Source organism: Xiphophorus couchianus, chromosome 12 (genome assembly GCF_001444195.1).
Source record: "Xiphophorus couchianus chromosome 12, X_couchianus-1.0, whole genome shotgun sequence".
In the NCBI taxonomy this organism is placed as follows: Eukaryota; Metazoa; Chordata; class Actinopteri; order Cyprinodontiformes; family Poeciliidae; genus Xiphophorus; species Xiphophorus couchianus.
Genome location: NC_040239.1, coordinates 19,814,003 through 19,837,552, shown reverse-complemented (window position 1 = coordinate 19,837,552; position 23,550 = coordinate 19,814,003). Strand labels below are relative to the sequence as shown.

The 23,550-nt window shown below is 37.4% G+C and overlaps 1 long non-coding RNA gene across 1 annotated transcript in view; it reads right to left on the bottom strand.

Annotated features, from left to right (window-relative positions):
- LOC114154086 (uncharacterized) overlaps nt 1–22,546 on the bottom strand; it is a 274,978-nt gene extending 252,432 nt beyond the window's left edge. The window contains exon 1 of the long non-coding RNA XR_003597473.1: nt 22,087–22,546. This is a non-coding gene — a long non-coding RNA (uncharacterized LOC114154086). The remainder of the gene's footprint in view (nt 1–22,086) is intronic.
- Between the last annotated feature and the right edge of the window lie 1,004 nt (nt 22,547–23,550).

Below are 23,550 nucleotides of genomic sequence, written 5' to 3'. Positions count from 1 at the left end.
TTCAGTGGAAGCCCGAGGAAATGAAGCGCTCCCCATCTATTGATCCCTCTACACTCCACTGTGCATCAGGGAGACTTTGTTTTCACTGCCTAACAGAAACATAGCTCCATCAATACCGTACAGTACTCCTGCTCGACACCAGCTTTTCTCTCCGCGCTCGGCAGCATCCCAGGAGGCATGTGATAGACTCCACTAACTGTACACAAACTGTACGGAGAGACAATACAATATGTTTGTGTGTATTGTGATGCATTTGTCAAAGCACAGAGGGAGCCTTGTGATGGCAAGAGCAATTTAAGGAGTATAAAAGACATATTGGCAACAATGGTTTGTGAATGATGTATTATGTAATCTGCCCCCGGAGTATATCTCTTCTACTCCATCTCCTATACTTTTTCTTCCCTTCTCTTTCATCTTTTTAGTGTTTTTTCCCCTCTGTCTTTATCTTCCTCGATGTGTGTATGTGTGCGCATGTTTGTGTGAATGATTGTGCTTGTCTCTGGCTTTTAAGGCTCGCTTCCACACGCATCAAAATAAGTGCCAATAAACAAATCACTGCACTAAATGGCATCAAGGTCACATCAATCTCAAAATAACAATGCTGACTGGGTTCACTAGAGTCTATTACTTGAGGAGGCACTGGGCCAGGCTTCTTGCTTGTGTATGTGTGTGTGTGCAAGTAAACGGACCTCTATCAGCAATGATGGTGCCCCACCACCCTTATTTATGGCATACTGCACTCCACGTTCAGCCTCCAGGAACCAATGGATCTTTGGTTTTTCATCATGTCATCATGAAAATTTTGCAAAGCCATTATGTCATAACTTTTCAAATTTCTGATAGGCTAATTAACCATATTTGAGATAACTTAATGCACACATGTAGATTTTAAGGCACCTTTTTGTTGTTCAGCCTCTTTGGGTAAGGAAAACTAATCAGGAATGATAGGCGCAGACACAAGTTTCCAGATTCATGAACATGCCATTTTTATCTGTTCAGACAATACGCTTGAATAAACACATACAACTCAGGAAGGTCATAGAAATTTAACGTGTTTTGGTTATTGTGTACATTAAGTCCATAACAAAACCAAAACCCCCTTTGAAGATTGTAATAAATTGTCATTTTTCACTGTCAAACTACTACTGACATAGGATGAAACTCAGCCAGCAGAAAGATATTGCTCCAAAAGCAATACAATTCCAAAGTTTGGGAGAAAAAGGTGGGAATGTTTCAAAGCTTGAATTTAACTTAAGAGTGGCTCAGTGTAAACGAAGTCCCGGGTTTCCCCCAGTGTAATATAAGCCTGGCGGCCTGACATTCGTTACTAGCCCCCTTGCCAGACTAAGCGTTGCTTGTTTTTAGGAAAATAATAATTAAAAAGAAAATTTTAAAAAATAGCTTCTTTTTTTTTTAAAAATCAAGCCGGATTGCAAGCTTGTCTGTTGCTCTGAGCGTTTAACTGGCGGAGCATATTTATTCCTAAAATATAGGTTTACAGAAGACAGGTATATACTTTATGCATTTAAAGCCAGCAGAGCGGACCAATCACACAGTTGAAGCCTCTGCGCGTTACCTTGCGCGCTGTCACTGCTTTCTTTTATTAGTTTACCTCAGCGGGGATCGCGCGCCTCCTTTCACTCAAACTGGACACGGTGACGTGTGGATATTTACATGAACCCCCTGTGATGAATTATGTCTCTTTACAGAACTCTGCATCAAGGTAAGAGTTTAAAACCCACTGCGTTAGCTCTGGTCACGCAGCTCTATGTGAACTGCAGGAATAACTTGTAATCGTGCTTTCTGAGGTGAGCATTGAGCAAGTGGTGAGATTGGTTTATCTTTGTGAATAAAGAATGATGTGGGGTGTTTACATCTCAACACGCTGCCCAGCGTGTTGCTTTCTGTCTTCCCTGTAAAGTTTATGTATGTGGTCCCGGTTGGCTGGTGCGTTAGTAGTTAATGAACCAGTGCTAACCTTATCATGCAGGTTCAGCCCAGTGAAGAGCTTTTGCGCTCTCCTCGTAGTCATGAATTACGCTGGGTTTATATTGTTTTATAATTATTTCTATCATTATTTTTCCGGTTACACGACGCATCAAACCATATCAAATGCTTTGTCTACTTAGTCAGCCAGAGTTGATGCGCACGGCCGTATGGAGATCTGAGAAACTCATCCCTTAAAACTCGAGCAACCAAAACAGTTTCTGTGGCGCTTGTTAAAAACTCAACAGGAAAAGAATGGAAGAGCTACTAAAGTCACATTAGTAGCATTAAATCATGTCTCCCTGCAGTGAAGCGGATTTAACTCATCCTTCAGGGCCGGTCCAAGGCTGTATGAGGACTTGAGCAAAATTTGATTTAGGGGCCCCTCTTCCTGCTAAAACCATCAGCACCTCTAACAGCTTCTGTGTTACATGTAGTGAAATCTGTGAGAGGGGGAGTAGTTTCATTGGCCAACCTAAAAATCAATCAGTTATAAATGTAGTTTATTGATTTGTATTTGTGAACAAACAGAGCTCAAAGATTAAACTCATTGCATCAGAATGTAGCTATGACAACAAAACAATTTAACTATGAGCATCATTCTTTGAACTTTTAGAGTAAACTTGCCAGCTCCTTAAAATCTTACATATAAATGTTAAACAATTTAAAATCTTTTAATTTATGTAAGCTGAAACCATTAAGTCAAATTTAGCAGCATTGATAATCTCAATAAGCAAATGTTACATTTATGTATCTGTGGTCCATGTTTATGGGTGTTTATGGGTGCCTGAAGACCTGGGGAACCTTATGGAGCTGCTGACCTAATTTGGATTAAACGGAAGTGCAAATAATTTATATTCATTTTAATTGCATTTTTTTGATTTGTTGTTTTTAAGACTAGTTGTGGGCTTAAATATTGTTTTATTGCCGATGTTTTCCTGTAACATCTAATTACCCAGTAATATTTTTACATTTCGTGTCTACTTAACATCTTTTAATACAAAAATACAGTGGACCACCGGTGGACCGCCTCGGCGCATCGCCCACCGGGCAAGTTTTCTGGGGAAATCCTGAAGTCTCATAGAAATTTTGTGTGAAGAGCCGATATGTAGTGTGTGAACAAGGTTGAGAAATAAACCTGACTCAGTGACACCATTTAAGGAATTAATCAAAAGTCTAGCAATCTATTATGAGAAGCTTGAGAAAGGATACAAACACATCTGTCCCATGTCATATAATTTAAGTATGACTTCCCTCTTCTTCAACCAGAGAGGGAAGAATATGATGAACAAGTCAACTTCTGAATTTTAAGAAAAAGTAATATTTTAATATCAAACAATGATGGAGAAAATTATGTCATTTAATGTGAATATCCAGTTTCAACTGTACCAAGTTAAATAAATACTGTTACAAGCAGAAAATTCTCATTGTAAGGGTTCAAAGTTAATTATTTCTTTATCTATTCATCCATCTATCATTGTTCTGCTGTTGGAAAAAAAAATTTTTATTGGGTTATGTGGAAAAAGAACACTATGTACAAGCATTTACTCTTTCATGCTAAAGAAAATGTGATCATTTGAATCAAATCAAGCTCCCTGTCTTTGTTAAACCAGGCCAAGTGTGCATACCAGCACATGCAGCATATTTAGAGCAAATTTTGGGGGGAATTTTTTTCCCCATATTTAAAAAAAAATAGATAGCAAATATTGGTTTCTTCTCTTCAAATGAACAGAGAAGCGGTAAGCAAAGATGTGCTAAGTAGAAGATAATTTACTACACTTTATTAAGTTAGGCTCAGTGTGTATTTTTGGCTCAAATGCAAATTATTTTACTTAAGATACTGCTGTTGTACATAGACACGTTTCAGGTATCAGTGTATGTCAAGGCTGTAAAAATTTTTCGTATGCCAAACCAATGTGTTTTTCCTTTGTTTTCATGGAGATCCCAAAGACGGTGGAGGAATGATCAGTTTTCACTGGCAGTATGGAACAAACCCTAGCAACAATTCCCCTCCCCCTGTTGTTGCTGTCCACCTCCAATCGTTTGGCTGAAAGATGGCTACTGCACTTGCCCTTTGCTTACTAGAAAGTCAGACTTGGCTCTAAGGAATCGTATGGGAGCAGAAGAGGTAGACAGCCATGATAAGGAAGGTAACAGTAAACTTTCCATTACTTTTATAAAATTACCAATGGTTTAAAACACTTTGGGCAAGCCTGGAATCAGCTGAATGTAGAGTCTACCAGAGCAAATACCATGACTAATCAACATGTCAAAATCAATGTTAGTTTTGAACTTCATAGGGTATCATAAGTATAAAATCTAACTTGGTTCAAGTCTACAAATCAAGATAAAATAACCACAAAAACATGACTACATCATAAATAAATGAATCAGTACGATTAATGTCAGAATTTTAGCAGAAGTTGGAATCACTATTTCTAGGGGTGCACTGATAAATCTGCCCTGACTTCTTTAATTTTTGGAGATCGGTGACCAGCTGAAACTTACATCTGAAGCCGATCTTATCCACCAATCTTATCTACCTCCAAAAAAGACTGAAAATCAGCCACTTTCCTCTACAGCTCTGAAGTGAAAGAGTCCGACAGATCCACCAATCAGGTCATGTCTGCATCTTCGCAGTTAACAATAGTTACCCCACTGTTGCCAACTCAGCAACTTTCTTGCTATAATTTGCAAATTTTCAGACAAAAGAATCGGTATCGGTAAAAATCGGAAACGGCAATTCAGATTTTTTTAAAACGTCGTGATCGGTCAGAAATCTACAATCCGTGGACCCCTACTTGTTGCTTTTCTGTGCAAAATGAAGGTAGTTATATCATACTTTTGTTTTACTGTTTATTGTATAAATGCTATGCCTAGCAGAACTTTCTATATTTTGAAGTCTAATAATTCTCAAAGAACATTGTAATGAAATCTATAACATAAATCACAAATTGGGTGTGGCTGTAGTTAAAAATCTACATAAATACCATACATATGCACAGTTTATGACTTGTTATAAATCTCATTAAAATTTACTTTTGCTTAGAGTTATTGGACTTCATAATATAGAAAGTATTTATGGACATAGCAATATAGCAAAATACCTTTTTCAAACTGAGCGCCAGTCATATTGTACCAATCAATGAGTGACGGTGGCAATGGTGGTAGGAGTTTGTCCTGTAACAGTGTATAGCCAATTCGAACCCTAACTCTGCCTGTTGCAAAAACTTTTATTAACTCAGATATACTGTACATGGCTTTAATGATGAAACCCTTTATGGACCCATTCCTTCTACTTTTCTACAGTGAAAAAAGAAAATCAGGAGAAGAGAGAGTAAAACAGAGAGGAAAAACAGGAGACAGCTATTAAGGGCGAGAATAAGGTATGGTAAGACGGGGAGTGATATTTCTGTGTTTGGGAGAGGTGTAAGTGAGAAAAAAGCACCTTATTAAAGGACAAGCTTTTCCTGGTTTGCACTAATTAATTGCACAGCACCAGTGACTGCTAATTTGTTGGGAAAAATGCATCCCAAAAGCAAAGAGGGCTCCAGCTTGAACTTTGCTTCAGAAGCACCTAATTCACCAGTGACTGCAGCTGTGTCCCTCTCCCGGACTGCAACACTATTAAATTAGAGCGCCTGGACCATCAATTTAATAAGCGCTGAAGCAGATCATTTGAATAAGGACAGTATTAGTATTCTAGTTGAGCACAACTAAGAGCAGCTGACCTTTCTCCACCACGGGGAAGATCCTTGAACACATCCAGCTAAATCAGAGAACACAGTAATAAGCCTGTCGATGCTTAACATTGTCAAAAGGAAAGATGATTTTTTTTTCTTTGCTCCCCGCCTCTTTGGCCAATCGCCCATAGCCCTATAGTATGGCAAGTTACTGTGGTCTATCAAGGCAGCCAGGGCCTCTGCAATTTAAAACAGAGGGATAAACGGGAGAGAAAATTTAATAAGCGAAGACGAGGCGATAAAAACATGCTCACACAGTGCCAAAAGAGATTTATGATTAATTATGCTATCGCCTCCGCGAGTCCAGCCGTGCGTGTGCGTTCGCACGTTCCGGCACGCCGCGAACACAGACGCATTCCTCCCTCTCCAGAAGCCGAAATTGATTTATGTGCACGTTGGTTGTGTGGAATTGATCAGTTCACTTTAAAATTCCCCGTGAAGTCCTACATAACAAATCAGATCCCGACCTTTAGCCCTGACATCTTTAGCTCCTGATGCACACCTGGGGGATGGCCTATTACGTAGAGCCTTGACACATGCTGTTGCTGTTTTTAAACAGTAGCTGGGATAAAACATTAGCAGTGGTAATGCATCGGACTGCCAAATAGATCATATGCAGTGACAGTTATGGTGACTGTCAGACAGTGGAGAAAGTGATTTAACTAGCTTTTTGTCTGCATGAAATAAACATCGCATGAGAGGTTAAATGCTCCATCATATGACTGCTTGGAGATGATTCTAGCTCTTCCTAAGTAGCCGCAGTGCTAGTAAGAACTTGCTAAATTATATGACGATACAGAAAGAAGGAAGAAATGCACATTTTACCCAAGGTGATATTATTATGACAGACAATGAAGCAATCAGTGAGCACAACTGCTCAGGGAAGGAAAGCAATCCGTAGCTGGTGATATGACTGCTACGTATTATTTATTCCAGGGATATAATAAATAAACAAAATGACTCCTCATTCACTCACCGTGCAGCACTTAAAATGCTGCGGACAAGAAAAATCCATAAATAATGGGGGAGTTAGATGGTAGATATATATTAGGTCTGGGAAACGGTTGGGCTCTGTGTTTTATGGGGCTAGTTGCAATGTTGATGAATATTTGCCGGTTCGGAATCATAGCTTAATGTCAGGCCACAATTTGTTGCAATTAGCGGGATGATTTATAGGAACAGTGAGGCCGAGTGCATGGTAACAATTAGCGGAGCTTTTTCGGGGGGCTTTTTATTAATGGCGTGTCACACCAGAAGAAGGTTTCACCCAGAGCGGGTGGATCTTGTGGGCCTCTTGATGTGTGGCACGGTTCGGCCACAAAAACAGAACGCAAACAAGTCAAGTCGTCTTTTTTGTTTTCTTTCCCAGCCTTGTTGTTTGCATTTTTATTTGACTGCGAGCACTAAAAAAACAAGCAGATTTTAAAAAATATATATTTGTACATTTTTTTTACCCCTCCTTCTCCATTATATCTAAATGTGAATACACATCCTACATTTACTATATACAAAAAAAAAAAAACTATGCTATGAGACAAAAGCAACCAAACAGCTGTTCTGTCTGGCAATAACAGGGTTCAAGTGGAGCGATATGCCCCTAAACGGCTAATAAACGGCACAAAATGAGCCTGCAATTAAATTTATACACTTGATTGCACTGCTGTCATGTCCACTACAGGCTTATCGAACACCTGGGATCTATTTCCTAATAGAACCTTGGGGAGAGTAGGAAAGAGAGAAAGCAAGGGGAAGAAATTAACAAAGCAATAGTTTCTTTTTCTCCCTTGTATTTTTCACAGGCTTTCTCAGAAATTCTTGGCCATTTTTAAAGAAACGCAAAAAATTTAGCTTTAATTGCCAACCCAGCTCTTGCTGTTTTATTGCACATCCTAAAGTCGGTATTTTGAACGACTGACCAGAAAAAGGTACAGATGAGCACAAAGAGTTATTTGTGAAATAACAGATTTTCTTCTGATTCCATAAGTGCTGACGCAGCACTGTAACACCACGTACCTCGAGCGATATTCTGAGATTCATACTGAAAAAAGGTGTCAGCACAGCAGATTATAGTAATAAAACTTCATTTGATTATATTTGACAAAATTGCTACATTGCTATGAATAAATATCTTTTTTGTTGTTCTATGGACAAGGCTCAAAACCAAGATTTTTATATTGTCATATTGTATAGTAAACTAAATACATGCAAGGCTTTTTTGATTTTATTTTAATGGCATGTATTTAAATCTAAACTCATATGATAATTCAACGTAAAACAAGACAAAAGATAAAATACAATATGATCGACAATACTTAACATGGAGAGTATTGGAAATTACTTCAATTTAAATAGCAAAAATCAAGAATAATTCTATGCAGTTTTTTAAAGTTTTGGGGGCACGGACATTTAAAGTCACACTTAACAGACAAAAGTTAAGATAAGATAAGCTACACTAATACCTGTAATAGCTAATATTCCCCCAAAACAAAGCTTTTAAATTCTTGTCAAAAATGTAATAATCCAATGCAAATATTTTTTAAAGGTTTAGAGTTACACATTTTTAAATAGATCTTTAAAGATATTTTCAAATAAACAAATTTTAGTACACTTAAATTTAAACACATATGTAATAGGCTTATTTAAGTAAAAACATGCTAGGCTAGCAGAAATGAGGTAAGATTAAATGACTATATTTACCCAATCAGGATAAATTGACTTGTCCCAGCAGAAAACTGTTAAATACGGTACAATAACAAAGTATGTAGAAAAGTGAGTAAAAAAAACTACAGTCTGGCCAATAAGTTAAAAAAAATGTAAAATGAATAAATACAATAAAGAAGGTTCAAGATTATGGTGCCATAAAAATATACAAAGTATAAAAAGAGAAATAATACAGTAAATACAAAAAGTGTAAATATTTTGTTGTATGTGCAGTGTTACAGCAATCTTACTGTTATAAAAGATTCAGTCATTATTACAGCAAGGTTGACTTACTTTTTATGTTCAATTGCAATTTTAATGACAAATAGTGAAAATGAAGGTTTACTTTTATTTTATTCCTCCTTCCTTCGTCTGGGTGCACATTCCCTCTTTGACTACCACTACTTCAGAAACCACATGGCGGTAAGCCAGTTCAAATTTGGCTAACTCTTTTTAATTGTGGGGTCGTTCATAATACCCAGCAAAAAAACATTCGGCACTGAACTGAAACTGACAGGGGCGGGAGTTTCACCAGCAAGAGGTGCCTTTCAGGGATACAAAAGAAATGTCAAAGCGAGTGAAAGAAAAACGATAGATATCACAAAGCCAAGTTAACAGGCAAATTTTAATCAAGAAAGTGTGTTTAATATTTTTTCTAATTTTCCTCGTACTGAATAAAATTTTGATTGAGTCTTAAAAAGAAAAGAGACTGATCGCAATCAAAACCATAAATAAGTCAGTCGTGTGCTTATTTAATTATGTTCTGTGACCTTGTCACACAATTACATTGCAAACTCTGCTTTTTTTTCTCTATTTGTCTGGTTCACTGAGTAGCTAATGGAGTGTTAACTTGGCCAAGTTTTCAGAGCTTTTGCATAGCATCATAAGGTAACCAGATTAGATGAATATGCTTTCAGTGTTTATGTGTTAAAGCTAATTTTCTATAAGTTGATGCATGTTTACAGGGATGTTTATTAGGAATGTGCAATATTCAAACTATTACCTTACAATTATCTTTTTTTATGACAGCTGACTAACAATTATCATGGTAGCTTAAATAGTCACTTGTGAGAATGGCCATAAATCTTGTTAAAATAACCAAAGCTATCAACTGCGCTTTTCCTTTTTCCCCCCACCAGGAGCAACCTGTCTGTATGCCCCCACCATCTGTACGTAGTTAGATCCATGCACTACACAGATGGCTGCCAAACACTCCTGAAGTTGCTCTGTCCGCACGTCTAACCTTACAAAGCAAACTAATTAACAGTAAAATGCAGAGAGAAGGAAGAAGCAGTTTAAAACAGAGTGCAGTGACTATAATGAGGAGAGAGAGAGAAGAGCCATCTATGTAGCAATGCCGGAGGGATACAAGGGGGAAGCGCCTTCACTGAGGCTTTAGCTTTACAGCCCTCTTAAAGATCCATATTAAATGAAGGCTACTTATCGCCAAGCCTCTGTCCCAGCACACAAGCTTTTAACTGCATGGCACGGGGCAGAGGGCACGCATCTCAAGGCCGTAAGGGGAGTCAGGTCTAGGAAGGGAGAAAACCTTGATTTGCTAAATTAGACATCGCCAAAAGCACTTCCTCTTTTACTTTATTGCCACACTCTCTGGACTTCAGTCTTAATTAATGAGTATCGGGTATATACGACACCTTAAACATGTCCTTACCATTGTTAAGCTATGATTTCTTGAAATGGTTCAAGGAAAATATTTAAGCGTGCCAACTTGTCTTAGTACTCATATCACTGTAACTTTTTTTTTACATTTTGTCACATGGCAACCACAGATTCCAATGTATCTATTATTTTTTGTGAAAAACCAACACCAAGTAATGTTTGACTGTGAACTGGAAGAAATAGGATATGCTTTTTTTTTTTCCTTTTGTTAATTTTTTCTGTAAGAGGCATACATTTGTATTTAACACTGTTGCTAAATCAGTTGCAAGTGCTTTTGCACATCGATTTTCAAGCCTTCTCAAAAAAATTTCTTATTCTTACATACGATTATAGATTTTCTAAAAGTATTTCCATTGTAGTACCGGCATAGTCACCTTGTCCTGCTGCAAGGTGACTCTGAAAGTCTTTTGTAGCCTCTGACAGGTTTTCTTCAAGGATTTCCCTGTTTTTAGCTACAGCCATATTCCCATCAATTGCTGTCTTTTCTGTCCTTGTTAAAGAATAGCATTCCCACAGCATAATGCTACCACTGCAATGTACCACACTGGATATATGTTCAGTGTGTTAGTTTCCTGCCACATATAGCTTCTAGCATCTAGACTTGATTTCATCTGACCAGAACACCATAAGTTTGCCAAGTTCCCATCCTACTCACACTCTACAATGCCAAGAGGAATTATTTTGGCTTCTTTTAAACAATTATACTATTAAATTTTTTATAGTCAGGCTCTGCAGAGTGTACAATTACTATTTTCTGTTCGTCATCCAGTCCTTTTGGAAATATTCTGTCACCTGAGTTGGATCACCTCCTCAGCTCTTATAGAGTCAGTGAAGGTCTCCCGACTGCTTTTCTGATTAACGCTCTGTTAAACATCTCCACAACTTTATCCTCGACGTTTCTGTTGGGTCCATTGGTCTCCATGATGCTGTTTGTTCATGTTACAGAACAGTTGGATTTATTTATTTAAGACTTTTGTACAGATGGAGATCAAGATTTTATTTGCAGGAAATTGATCAAATGTGTTCATTCCATATGCAAACCACACTTTTTAGAATTTCATTTTGAGAAAAAAAAAAGAAGCCCATGTTTCTTTCCACTTTTGGTAGTCTCTGGTTTGTGTTGGTCGAGAACAGCATTCCCAGATAAATACGCTGAACTTTGTGGGTTTTTTGAGGACAAAATCTGGAAAGGTTCAAGGGGAATTAATACTTTTGCCAGGCACTCTATGTACATATTTTCTTTATTTGCCTTGACCAGAGAAGGATTTGCGTATTGTTCTGGGTGTTTTCTTTTCCCACCACCAAGATGATATGTATAATTTTTATTTATTTTTTTTTACCAAAAAGGAGGACAACTCCTTGGAAAATTAATTAGTAGGGAAGCAAGCGATGGAAAAAGCAGGAAAACGAGAAATGACCCAACCGCCAAAAGTAATAACATTTTCATTATTTATTTCATTATTCATTTATGGATGTGTTCACAGAGAATTAATAATAGACGTCCCTTGGAGAAAATGTTTGTGCTGGAACCCCATTACATGCAGGACAAGTCCGGTGGCACAGTTAGTTAACATGCACAAACGCACTGCCCCTGACAAATAACACATCAAGTGGAGCCCTGGATTATTTTGTTCACAAACTTCTCTTTCAATTTTCTGTTTTTAGCTTAGAGGATTCAGCCAAGGTTAAGGTTGCATTCTGTATCTTGGTGCAACCTGCACAGAAAAAAAAATCTAACAGTTTAAAAGAAAAAAAAAAGAAATAGGGCAATCAGCAAGATGCTGTGAGAATTGCACCACAGCAACCGCCACATACTGAAGTGAGATGTCCATATCTTTCTGTGAAAACTAGTAATGTAGCACAGAATCAATTAGACGTCCCTTCGGAGAAGAGAATTTGCCCTGTTCCGTTACATGCCTCAGCTTTTTTCAGTCCAAACGTCACGCTGAATGATATTCCCTGATCTTGCCAGTGTTTGCTTTTCTCACCGTTTTCTGCAACACTTCCAGGCCAGCTTAACATTTAATTTCCCCCTGCTGAGATTCCGAGCACATTTCCAATACACACCCTGGAGAAAATGAGTCCGGAAAAGAACTCTAGTGGCAAATCATTCAAGGCTGTCCAAAGATCTATTACAAAAGCATATTTTATTCTCACTTCCAAGGCAGACATCTCTCTCTCAAAAAAAAAAAGCAGGACAATGGCAACTGGGATTGCTGGTTTTTCTCTTGCCATACTATTTTTCACTTATCAGATACATTTTTTCTCACTAAATTCCCAAATACCCACCCACCCATTGCCTGGCTTTACTATACGAAGGGAAATTGGGAACGGATGGTGAAGGACAAAGTGTCTTCATGCATATAGGTGTGCATCTTTAAAGGATTGGATGTCTGTTTGGGAGTAAACGAACGAGTAAAAATAAAAAACAGAAATAATAAATCAATAAGTAGAAGAAGAAAGCCTTGACGAAGTGTCAGTTGGAGCGTTTTTACATTATCCATACACAAGGCCTTTTCTCTCTCTCGTTCCCTTTCTCGGGCTGCTCTCAAAGCGCCAGGGCCACAGCCATGTGTGAATAATCACACAGAGGGCCTCAGCAGTGCCCTCGCCATTTTACAAAAGGCTGGGTCCAAGGGCAGATGGGGGAGGCAGAGGTTCAGGGAGTAAAGAGATGGGGAGGTTTTTTTTTTAAACGTTAACACGTTGAGGATTTGGATATCCTCACAAGCTTGTCTCATTAGCAGCTAACTGGCAAGACTTTCCCCTGTCTTTTGTTCACCTTGTGTTAGTTTTTTTAAGAGGGAACCCAAAGAGAAGTGGGGAAAAAAAGAACAAAATGGAGGCAGCAGAAGGTCTGACTAAATTTCTAGTCTTTCAAAATCCGACAAGGGAATTTATCTGCATTAGAGCAACATTGACAACTTTGTTTTTATGCTAATATGCTGTAAATCTAATTGCAACTGTGTTCTGCAGTAAACCAGATCCAAAATCTCTAAACTTCTTGGAATTAGAAAGGATCAAAGAAGAAAATTAAAAAAAATTACAGACAATTTTCATAACTTTTCTACCCACTCATGTTATCTAAAATGACAACAGAGAATGTCCAATACTTTTTAACAACTGTTTTCAGTATCGTAGATTCTGACAAGGATTAAACAAGACCACATGAAAACATGAACAGACAGCTGCAGTGGAACACAGGGAATAAGACAACTGGAAAATAGACTTTCAAGTGACGGAGAGCCTATCGTGCACTTTTAGGTAGTGAGATTCACCCCTTTTAAAAAAAATTAGAACAATATTTCAAGGAGGGTATAGTTGGCTTTACACAAAACAAAAAAAATAAATTACTCCTAGTGCTATTGAAATAGAAAATCAATAACGCATATATAGTATTTCCTTATTATTGATTTTTTTTTTATACACAGACTTCAACAAAAATTTACAGTAAACACCTGCCTAATTTATTAGCTTTAAGTGCTTATTTCACATAATATCAGTTTTTCGCTTTCTACTCAGTGCAAAGCAACACAAGTGTAAAGAGCAGAAATCGTCCGGTTAATTAGCCGGGCCATCTGCTTGAGTGCTGTCTGTTTGACAGACATGCTCGCAGCTTGCCAACTTTAGCTTTGAAATAGTATTACCTTAATAGAGTGACGGGGGTGCTCCTTTATATTCCACACCTTGAAATATATATTCATGGCCAAAATTGCTTTCACACAGTCCAATTTGCGTTACTTGTTAGCAAGAGATAAAAGTAGAAGCCTTCTTTCAGCCAGCTGACTGGCAGAGCACAGCAAAGAATGATTGTTTTCTTAAATTATTTGGTTTCAGAGCCAAATAATCCAGCACCAAGTGTCCCAGCTGTACCCAGCATGTATTGGACAAGACTAAAATGATGAAACGGTACAACTGGAATATTGGTTCTCTTTGTGATGCATAAATTTCCAGGATATTTTAGGAAGCATTAAGTTGTACTTTAAAGTGCTCTATAAAAACGTCTTTATAACCACTATCCACATGATCACATTGCGGTACGTTTTTCTTTTTAAGTTGGGTTGAAAGAGAATGTATGCGATGAGTTGAGCAATGAGAAGCGCATCTGAGGAGTGCATAAAACTGGTTTGATGCTCATAAACATCACACAGAGGAAACATGCTGGAAAAATCTGTAAACGTTGTATGAAAAGATGGTTCTGTTTTATGTCAGGAGCGATGTCAGAGAGGGTTACGAAGCTGATTCACAGTCTCCATATGGTGTTTAACACCCGCGTGTTTATCCAAAAAAACTGCATTACCAAGCTTGACTCATGAAAAAAGGCTTTAAAGAAAAAAATCACTTTAGTTTTTTTTAACTCTCAGACCTCAATCTAATAACTTTAAAGCATCTCATTTACTACATTTTCACATTTTTGTGGAAAAAAATGTATATCAAAATAAACAGTCGTATTCTGATCAGGCAGATGTCTTGAATAAGGAAATGTCGCAGGAGCAATGACCCAAGTGAAAAAAAATAAAATAAAAGACTACTACAGGGAATCGACAGCAGGCACACCGGTATTTGGCTTCATCCAACATGCAGCAGATCAAGGGCCTTGAACTAAAAGCGGTATTGACAGTGACCCCACCAAGACCCGGTGACTGAAATAGCTCTAAAAAGGTATTAGCAGGGACCTCTGTATACCCTCCAACTCTCAGTTTGGGTCCAAAGAGACACAGCTGCTTACAGAGGTTTTCAGGGTGGAGAGCAAACCCACACGCCACGGGGTGCCACCGGTTAAGCTAAAGGGTGAAGCAGGGTCACCAACTCTAAGAAAAGCAGAGGAGCATATTTACTGGCATTCTTTCATTGCAATGGCATCCAATAGTTTACTGCTGAAAGATTAAATCTTAAATGTTAATAGTTTTTTTATGTATACAACCCTAGGTTTCTTTAAAGGTTAAGAAAGACAAACAAAAAAATGTTTAAAGTCTAGAATCTGACTTGAAAATCCAGAATTTAATCTTTGAATCTGCTGTAGTGGGGGAATTGATAGATTGCCTGGATATGAATTTTTAAATAAAACCAAAACAATATTGCAAACCAACAATTAAAATCTACTTAGAATAAAATTAAAAGGGCAACAGAATTAAGAACAAAGAAAGGAAATGGAGGTTACTTGTATCATCAGCGGCAGGAAAAATTCTTGACCTTTGATTATTTAATAACAGGTTTATTTGGTGTAATTTCCCCGCATACTGATCCTGTGATCACTAATGAGAGCATTGCAAAAATATTTACCATTAAAAGACATTGAAAAAGATCAAAAAGGGGTTTTGGACCATGGCATATACCAGAAACAATGATCAATTGTTGGGATAATGAAGTTGTCCTTGCGTTTTTCACTTTATATGACTTTAACTACATACACGCACACACACACACGTCATTCCTTTATGTTCTTTTTGAATGTGAAATAAATACATCGAGGCCCACTTTCAAAATGATCACTATCGCTTTCTGGGTTAGAAACCACTACAGTGGAGTCGTACTTATGTTGGGAATTTTCTTTGTTCCCACATTTTACTAGTTCCAGTCTTTCTGCCAATTAAACATTAAACACGAGCTAAATGAGTTCACTACCGAGAAGGAAGGCTAGATGATGTCAAACATTTTGGGGGGAATGTTTTAAATCTATAAGACTGCTGGCACTGCTTTAGGCATGCTTTGCTTCCTCGTTTGAATTTTCATGTAATGTTGAAGTTGTCACCACCTGCTGATGCACAACAGGTATTACAGGGTGCTTAATTAGAGCGTGAGGATGCAGATTTTTTGTTCTGTATAAAAAAAATCTCAAATTGTGTATCTGGCGCATAACCTATAAACTAAAATTGGCTGAACTATAAACAGAATTTGAATAGGAGTCAGACTATTTGATTCTAGATGTAAATTGGGTTGTCTAGTACAAGATGTTTGTTAACAGGTGCAGTATAAATAACGTTAACTGAATAGTAAACATTTTTTCTGAATTAAAAAAAAGCAATATGAACAAAAAGTGATAAGCTTTTCAATGTTCTTCAACTAAACGCTCAAAATTCTAATTCTGTAACAAGGGATCTGCTAAGTTGTAGAGACTCTGATGGCTAAAACGTTCAAAGTGGTCAAAGTCTAAAGAAACAATTGTAAGAACTTTAACTCGGACGACTTTAAAATATATAAAGCCCAATAAAGTCAGGCAGTTTAGAGTAAATAGACACATAATCATTAACCAACAGGAAATTATGCAATTTTTAAATCAATCACTTTCTCACTTCTTAAATCAGAAATTTATAACATTAGGGCATAATACACTTGTCATTCCACTTCATCAGTGTTAGCTTTTCAAACAAATCATTGTGGTATATGTCAAGAAGCTGAGATGTCCCTTAAAATGAATCATTTACCTTTCCATCACGCCTCAACTCGTTACTTAGCTTTCAAAGCAGCCCATCTGTCAGTCATGTTAAAGGAGTGTGTGTAACCATGAATTTGTAATATTTGAACTTTAGTTTTTTCTAGTTGCAAAAGTGTAAATGAGTTCATCCTTATGTACAGTCCATCTCCCATAATGAGGTGAATCCAGTCTACCATCACTCAAAATGTCTGGCCAGGTATTCCTTAGCCTCAACTCTATGTCAACTGATCTGATCCAGGGAAACTGGTCAATTTCAAATCTGGCAAGTCGAATACCAATTGAATTAGTCATACAACAAACCCCTACAAAAATATATATATAAAAAGTGCAAATAATGCTTCTAAATAAATACCGCTGGACTTCATGAACAAGATCCTTTGGTGTAAATATTGGCAGAAAAACAAACTTCATAAAAAAAAATATTATACCTCTGGTTAAACTATGTATGAGTTTTATTTGTCCTCCAAGAGTCATATGCAGCCAGCTAGGTGTTTCGTTGTGTGTGTGGAAGTGCGAGCAAGCGTGGTGGTTGTCTCTGTGTGACTGTGGGCGTCTGGAGGAGAGACGCCCACAGTCTGTCTGTTATCATCTGTTACCAACCCAACCCGGCCGGCCCGCCGCATGAAGTAGAACGACAGGGTGTCACCACCGACGACAGTGATGGATGCCCTGAATTCTGTAGGCAACTTGGGCAATTGGACGCATTAACAACAGGCACCTGCTTTCTGCCGTACAAATCTATTAAAAGATAACAGCGGCAGCGGCTCCCACACTATTAGTAAATTATAGCGCTGTCTGAATGTGAGGCAAGTGTGGGCCTCCTTTTCCCCACCTTTACCCCTTTAGCAGGCTCTCCAGTCTCCTACTTTGTCTCATTGGCAGTCTTAGAGCACCACCAAGTGGAAATAATTGAATATGTTTATCTTAGAGAAGGAGGCATCTTTGAACAAATAAGGTAAGTAAATAAAATAAATAATGACTCAATGTTTTTGTCTTTGAAACTTTATGGTTATTGGTCAAGAAGCTACAATAAAACAACCATTTTTTAAAACTGCATTGGATTTACATGAATGTATTATCTTTGCAAAATTCATCCAACATCAAAACATGTCATAAATGCAAGTAAATAATGCTCATACAAATAATGTAAACAAATAGCACAGTGCAATAAATCTACTTACAAAATGTCAGCATCTTTTAAACGTAACAACCACTAGTTTGTAGTTTCAAGACCTGTCTCGTAGTGCCATGCAAAAGGACAAAATTCCTTTGTAGTATTTTATGTGATAAACATACAAAGTATTTTACTTTTCACTAAAGTAAAATAGTAATGAAGTTCAAGCAAAATGATACATTTTTTAGAAAATTTTTAACAAATAAAAAATCTGAGTCTGTATGTGTAAACTTGTGTTCAGCTCTCTCTATACTTTGTAGACAGGTTTCCGCTGCCATTAAGGATTCAAGCTTTTTGGCTAGTCTCTTGTCGCAACAAAAACTGACAGAAATTGTTGCTAGTTCTTTGCAATGTAGCTCAAGCTCAGTCATTTTGCATAGAGAGAATCTGAACAGCTACGCTCAAGTTTTGCTACAAATTTTCAAGTAGATTTGGGTCTAAGGTATTCCAACACAATATTATTTGATAAAATAAGCAAGTTTTGCCCCCAGATTGCCATGTCATTAGCTTCACACATCTTCCCATGAACTCTATTCAGTTTCCCTGTGCTGCTGAAAGAAAGCAGTCCCAAAGCAATATGCTACCATCACCAAATATCATAGTGGGGATGATGTTTTCTAGGTAATTCAACTGTTTTGCATGTTGGCAGAAAGTTTGAAATACGTGAATTATTTCCATGTTGCAATTTACAGCAGGGACTTCTTATGGCTTTCTTTCTGAAATTCAGTAATGCCACCACTCAAATGCAGAATTTGTAGTGTGCACAATTCATTGTTGCGTGAACAAATTCTTCTACTTGAGCTGTGGATCTCTGCAGCTTATCTGTAGTCACCATGGACCTCCAGGCTGATTGTTTTACTAACCCCCTTCTACTAGTCCTGTTAGTAGAGATAAAGCTATATATCTCAGTAGTTTTACAGTTGTGCCAGACTCTTTCAACCTAACCCAGCTCTACACTTCTCTGCAACTTTCCTCCTGGCCGGTCTAGTATATGTCTTTGTTTTTATAATAATAGCTTGATTTATGATAAGATTACACAGGTGGATTTACTAATTTTGATTGGTTGCACTTTAATTCAGAAATGTTCCCATAGTGGGACAAAAAAGAATATTTACATTTTCAGTTGTTTAGGGGTATAAAAGTAATGGGGGTTTCAGATACATCTACAAAAAAACAACTTTAAATCTAAATACAATGTTGATTGACAAAATACAAAAACTTCTATGGAGCACTAATACTTTAGCAACTCAGTGTATTGATAGCCCTAAGGTGACACAGTGTATGTTTTAGCAGCATATGGATTTAGTCTGGCTGGCAGTGTAAGACTGCCAGCCAGACCAAATCCATTACTGCCAACTAAGACCTCTTCTTAAAGCATTAACACGAAGACCTGTAATACCCCCATAACACTCTCATGACTTATCTAGTGCTGTAGCTCTGTTGAACTGAATAAATGTGTGTTACATAAATGTGCTGTGGATAAATCTATTTCTGTGTCTTTAAGGGGTTATGTGTTTGTGAGTTGGCCAAGAATAAAAGGAGGACAAGACCAATAAATACTTTTACAACAGGCCATTTGTCAGCATGTGTAAATGTCTCCAATTCCCAACAGCGCACGGGTAAAATTTACAGTCTCTCTGGAAGTGACAGTGCACAAAAAAGCACCACTTTTTTTACTCCCTCTCATCTCCCTTAGACCACTAAAACCTTCCCATAAATCTCTGCTAGCCTCCAGATGACTGCTGTTGTCAGATATCATGCCTTGACAATGCCTTCCACCATCATTGTCTTGACAGAAATATGATATGTGAAACTGCAATGTCACATCACTTAATGTGATTTAGCCTAAGCTAGTCTGCTCCACTTTAATCAATCAAAAATGTCACCTTTTTCTCTGTAATGACGGTCGAGGTATAGGATCCTTGTGTTGGGGTAATCTATAAGACTTATCGGGCCTGCTGACTTATGACTACTGCCAGCTAATGTACTAAAGGAGCTTCCACTCCTCCTGTCATGTGGGTTTCTATCAAATTGGCAAATAAGTAGGCCATACTATCTCATGGGAAGGCAGGAAAGACAATTTTTGTAATGTGTAAAACCCTAACACCTATCTTAGTGTGGCACCAGATAAACCTGTTTCCAAAATATGTCATTATTATATTGCTAGATAGTTCATAAATCTCAAATAGCAGCCTTTAAGCCTTTTCTGTGCTTTGTAAATTCTGAAAGATGTAGTGCGTCTTATAAAATACAAAAAGAAAACCTCAATCCAACTGCTTGAAATTGCACTTTAATGGATTACTTTGGAATCTCATTGGAAAAATACAATCTGAATATCATCATCGTGGCTAAGATCAAGTTGTGTTAAATTAAGGTAAATGTAATTTGACTTGAATCAGACCATTTCCTTTTTACCCCAAGTGGCCTGATACATTTTGTTGTGTTTGACTGAGTACTACTTAACTGGAATGATAAAAAGTACTTTGTATTTAACACAAAGTTTTCCACCAACCAGTCAAGACATTTTAAAATATTACAAAAGGATTAGACTTTTTTTTTTGCTTTATTGTAATCGGTCATCTGCTGGAGTTTCTGGTATTGTTATATTTTTCTTCATTTAGATGTATAGTAAGGGTCTATCAACTTAAGCTACTCATCTTTTTTGTTATTTGGGTTCATTAAATCTATGTTATCCCTTTGCATGTTGTAAATAGCTGAGACCAATATTTTCTTTGAGTACTCCTAAAAAAATTTTTCTGGGTATAGATGCTGCAGAAAATAACTGCATACTCTGCTAGTAAGTGCTTAGCAAAGAATATTTGCCCAGTGTTAAAAAATATATCAATATTAGGAAGGTGAGCACAATTTTGCAGGAGAATAACACAGTGCTATCAAGTTTTCTGTGAGGTTAATTTTTATCATTACACTTCAGCTGTCTTAAACTGTTGACATAATTGCTCCATTTTGTGCCGAACGTAGCATGGGAAAACTTGTGCTTGAACTATATTGTCCTATTCTGTTTCATTTGTACTCGGATATCAGACTTTCCAAGTTGAAAGCGAGACAATTTAACAGAAGGCTTGTCCAATAGGCGTCTAATGGATTTCATAAAACATATCCATTGTCATCTAATATTACAAATAAACCATTTCTAAAGATTGGCTAAACATTACCTAAATGAATAATCCAAAGCTATTATCTTAATTACACTAGGATGACTTGATCCAGATGTCAGCAGGTTTACATTAATCAACCCATTCTCTGGAAGCAGTTTCAAATAAAAATCTTGACCAATGTTTTTCAGCTTTTAATACCCAGCTGAGCCCAAGTTTTTGTAAGACAGGGGTTTTTTATCGCCCACAATAAACATGTAAATGTACAACGTCAAACTCAAGATTTCACCGGGATGGTTTGCAAAGGGATTTATAGTATGACAATAAATAGTGGAAAATCTTTTGAGATATTCAATGAAATGGGTCTTCTAGTCAACATTAAGACTAAATAAAGCCAATCAAACGTTCTTGGCCTTATTTGCAATAAACTCTGCATCACCAATGTGATGTTAACATGTTTATTTATTTACACTCTGCCCTCTGTGCTAATAAGAATGTGACCCTGCACACACATACAAACACACACTGAAAGGAGAGTTTGTGCATACACTCCCAAAAGCAATATTACCAGCACGCTTCCATCCGACAGATATTGGAATTTTCCGAAAGAGCAAACCAATAGATAACCTATTACAAAACTATAAGAAATCAATACCTAATTTCTTTGCATTGATTACCACTTGGGCATTTAACATGCACCCTGTGGCCACAGTGTGTGTCCACAATCTCACATCCCCCCTGGCCCTCATGAGTATTAAAATTATTGATTCAAAAAGAGGACTAAAAATGTCAAACTGTTCATTAATCTTAATAAAGAACGGACTTGACCAAGGCCCCCTTTCTCCCAATGCAGGGATACAATCCACACATGTAAGATCACTAATCCCAAATAGATTAATGAGGGATGTAATTTAAGTCTTTGCCATTAACAAATCAATTGCAATAGTAGTATTTTATAAAAGTGCTTCGGTTTTCATCGCTTTCATAACATTCTAAAAATTTAAATTGCTCAAACAGAAAGCGCAGTGGAATAACAATGCCTTTACACAACACACAGCTGAGTGCTGCATTAAAACAGCCACCAAGTGAGATTACGGAACAAGCCAATCACTTAAACCAACTCAGCGTCACAGACAATGATGCAAAACACACGTTATGCAAACAGCATATTAAGAAAGACAGACATCTTATCTGGTCGCAAAATCACAGCTCATATTATAGCCACATTATATTAGGAAGCATTATGCCTCTTACCTTCAGAAGTTCCTTATTGATTTTTTTCCTTGCAAAGTTTGCAAACAAAGTCGTCAGAGTTCAGCTCTCTCGGTAGCTTGGACTTGATGGCCATCAAAGACACTCCAGAAAGTCTCTTGTGATCGGTACTTGTCCTGAGTTCATTTTATATTCTTTTCGGTAGTGGGAAAAGTCTTCTCTCCCTCACAATTTGTCCAAAGGTGAAATCCCTTTGAGTATAATTTCCTCCTCCTTTCTGTAATCTGCCCCCATAATGCAGAGTCTTCTTTCCACTGACAATGAACTTGAATTTGCGGCGTTGTTCTGTTAGCTCACCAGCGTCATCCTCAGCTTTTTTTACTTCTTGCCTTTAGTTAGCAAACGTTAACTCGGGCCAGCATAGCTTATTATTATTATTATTATTATTATTATTATTATTATTATTATTATTATTATTATTATTCACTGCTAGCTTAGCCATTGCCATTCTGTCCAACTCCGCTCGAAAAAAAACTCTCTTCTTCTTCTTCTTCTTCTTCTTTTCAATAATGGCGGCCATCTCGCTTACAGCACAGACTGCACTTTTTTTTTACGGAGCCCCCTAGCGGACTTTCAACGAAGTCCGCTAGAGGGACTTTTTACTCTCTTTGCAATGGGAAATTGCAAAGAGAGAAATTACCGGAAATTGCCGGTAAGCTTCATAGCCAATTTAAAACAGACAGCAATCATTTCTCAGTAGCCAAGAGCCCAGACACTGTACAGGGCAGGGTAAAATACTTTTTTTTAATTATTATTATTATTATGTTGCTGCATACCATTGTCCATTTTCTGCCAACACGATCACAATACTTTTTTTTCTACAGTTCCACTTAACTGACCATGGATCAGTTACAAATTCATTACACCAAAGGTGCCCAAGTCTAGTGCTCAAGAACTACCATCCTGAAACTTTTAGATGCATAGATGATCAGTTTTACTAAACAGCCTTTATTTCCTTATGATTGGATGGCTATGAAAATTGAGAGCAAAGCCCTGTGTAGTATGTATGTACAACAGCAACAAAAAAAAATCTGCCAGTAGAAAGGACTCCTCTCTGCTCAAACTCACCTGGGCCAAGATTGCATATACAGTAGATGTGGCTCAGATGAGGGGAAGTAAGGTTCTGTGGTCCTCTGACAGTCTGCTATTTGAAAATGTAGTAATGCAATTCATGTACTATTTTGTATACTCATTTTTTATGGTCTAGTCCTAGTGAATATTCAGAGACACAAAAACACAATTCTCTGCCTTCTATCAAAGAACTGAAGGACTAGTGTTTCAGCCATCTTACAAAACCTCACCCATGTGTTTTCTTTTGTCGAATTGGTAAGTGCAACAGTGCCCTCACTAAGAAGTAAAGCACATTAGGCCAGTTCTAAAGTTCTCCTAGTATTTGTGGCGTTGCACCAAAATACATTTTACATTTCTTTCCTTTACATTTCTTTC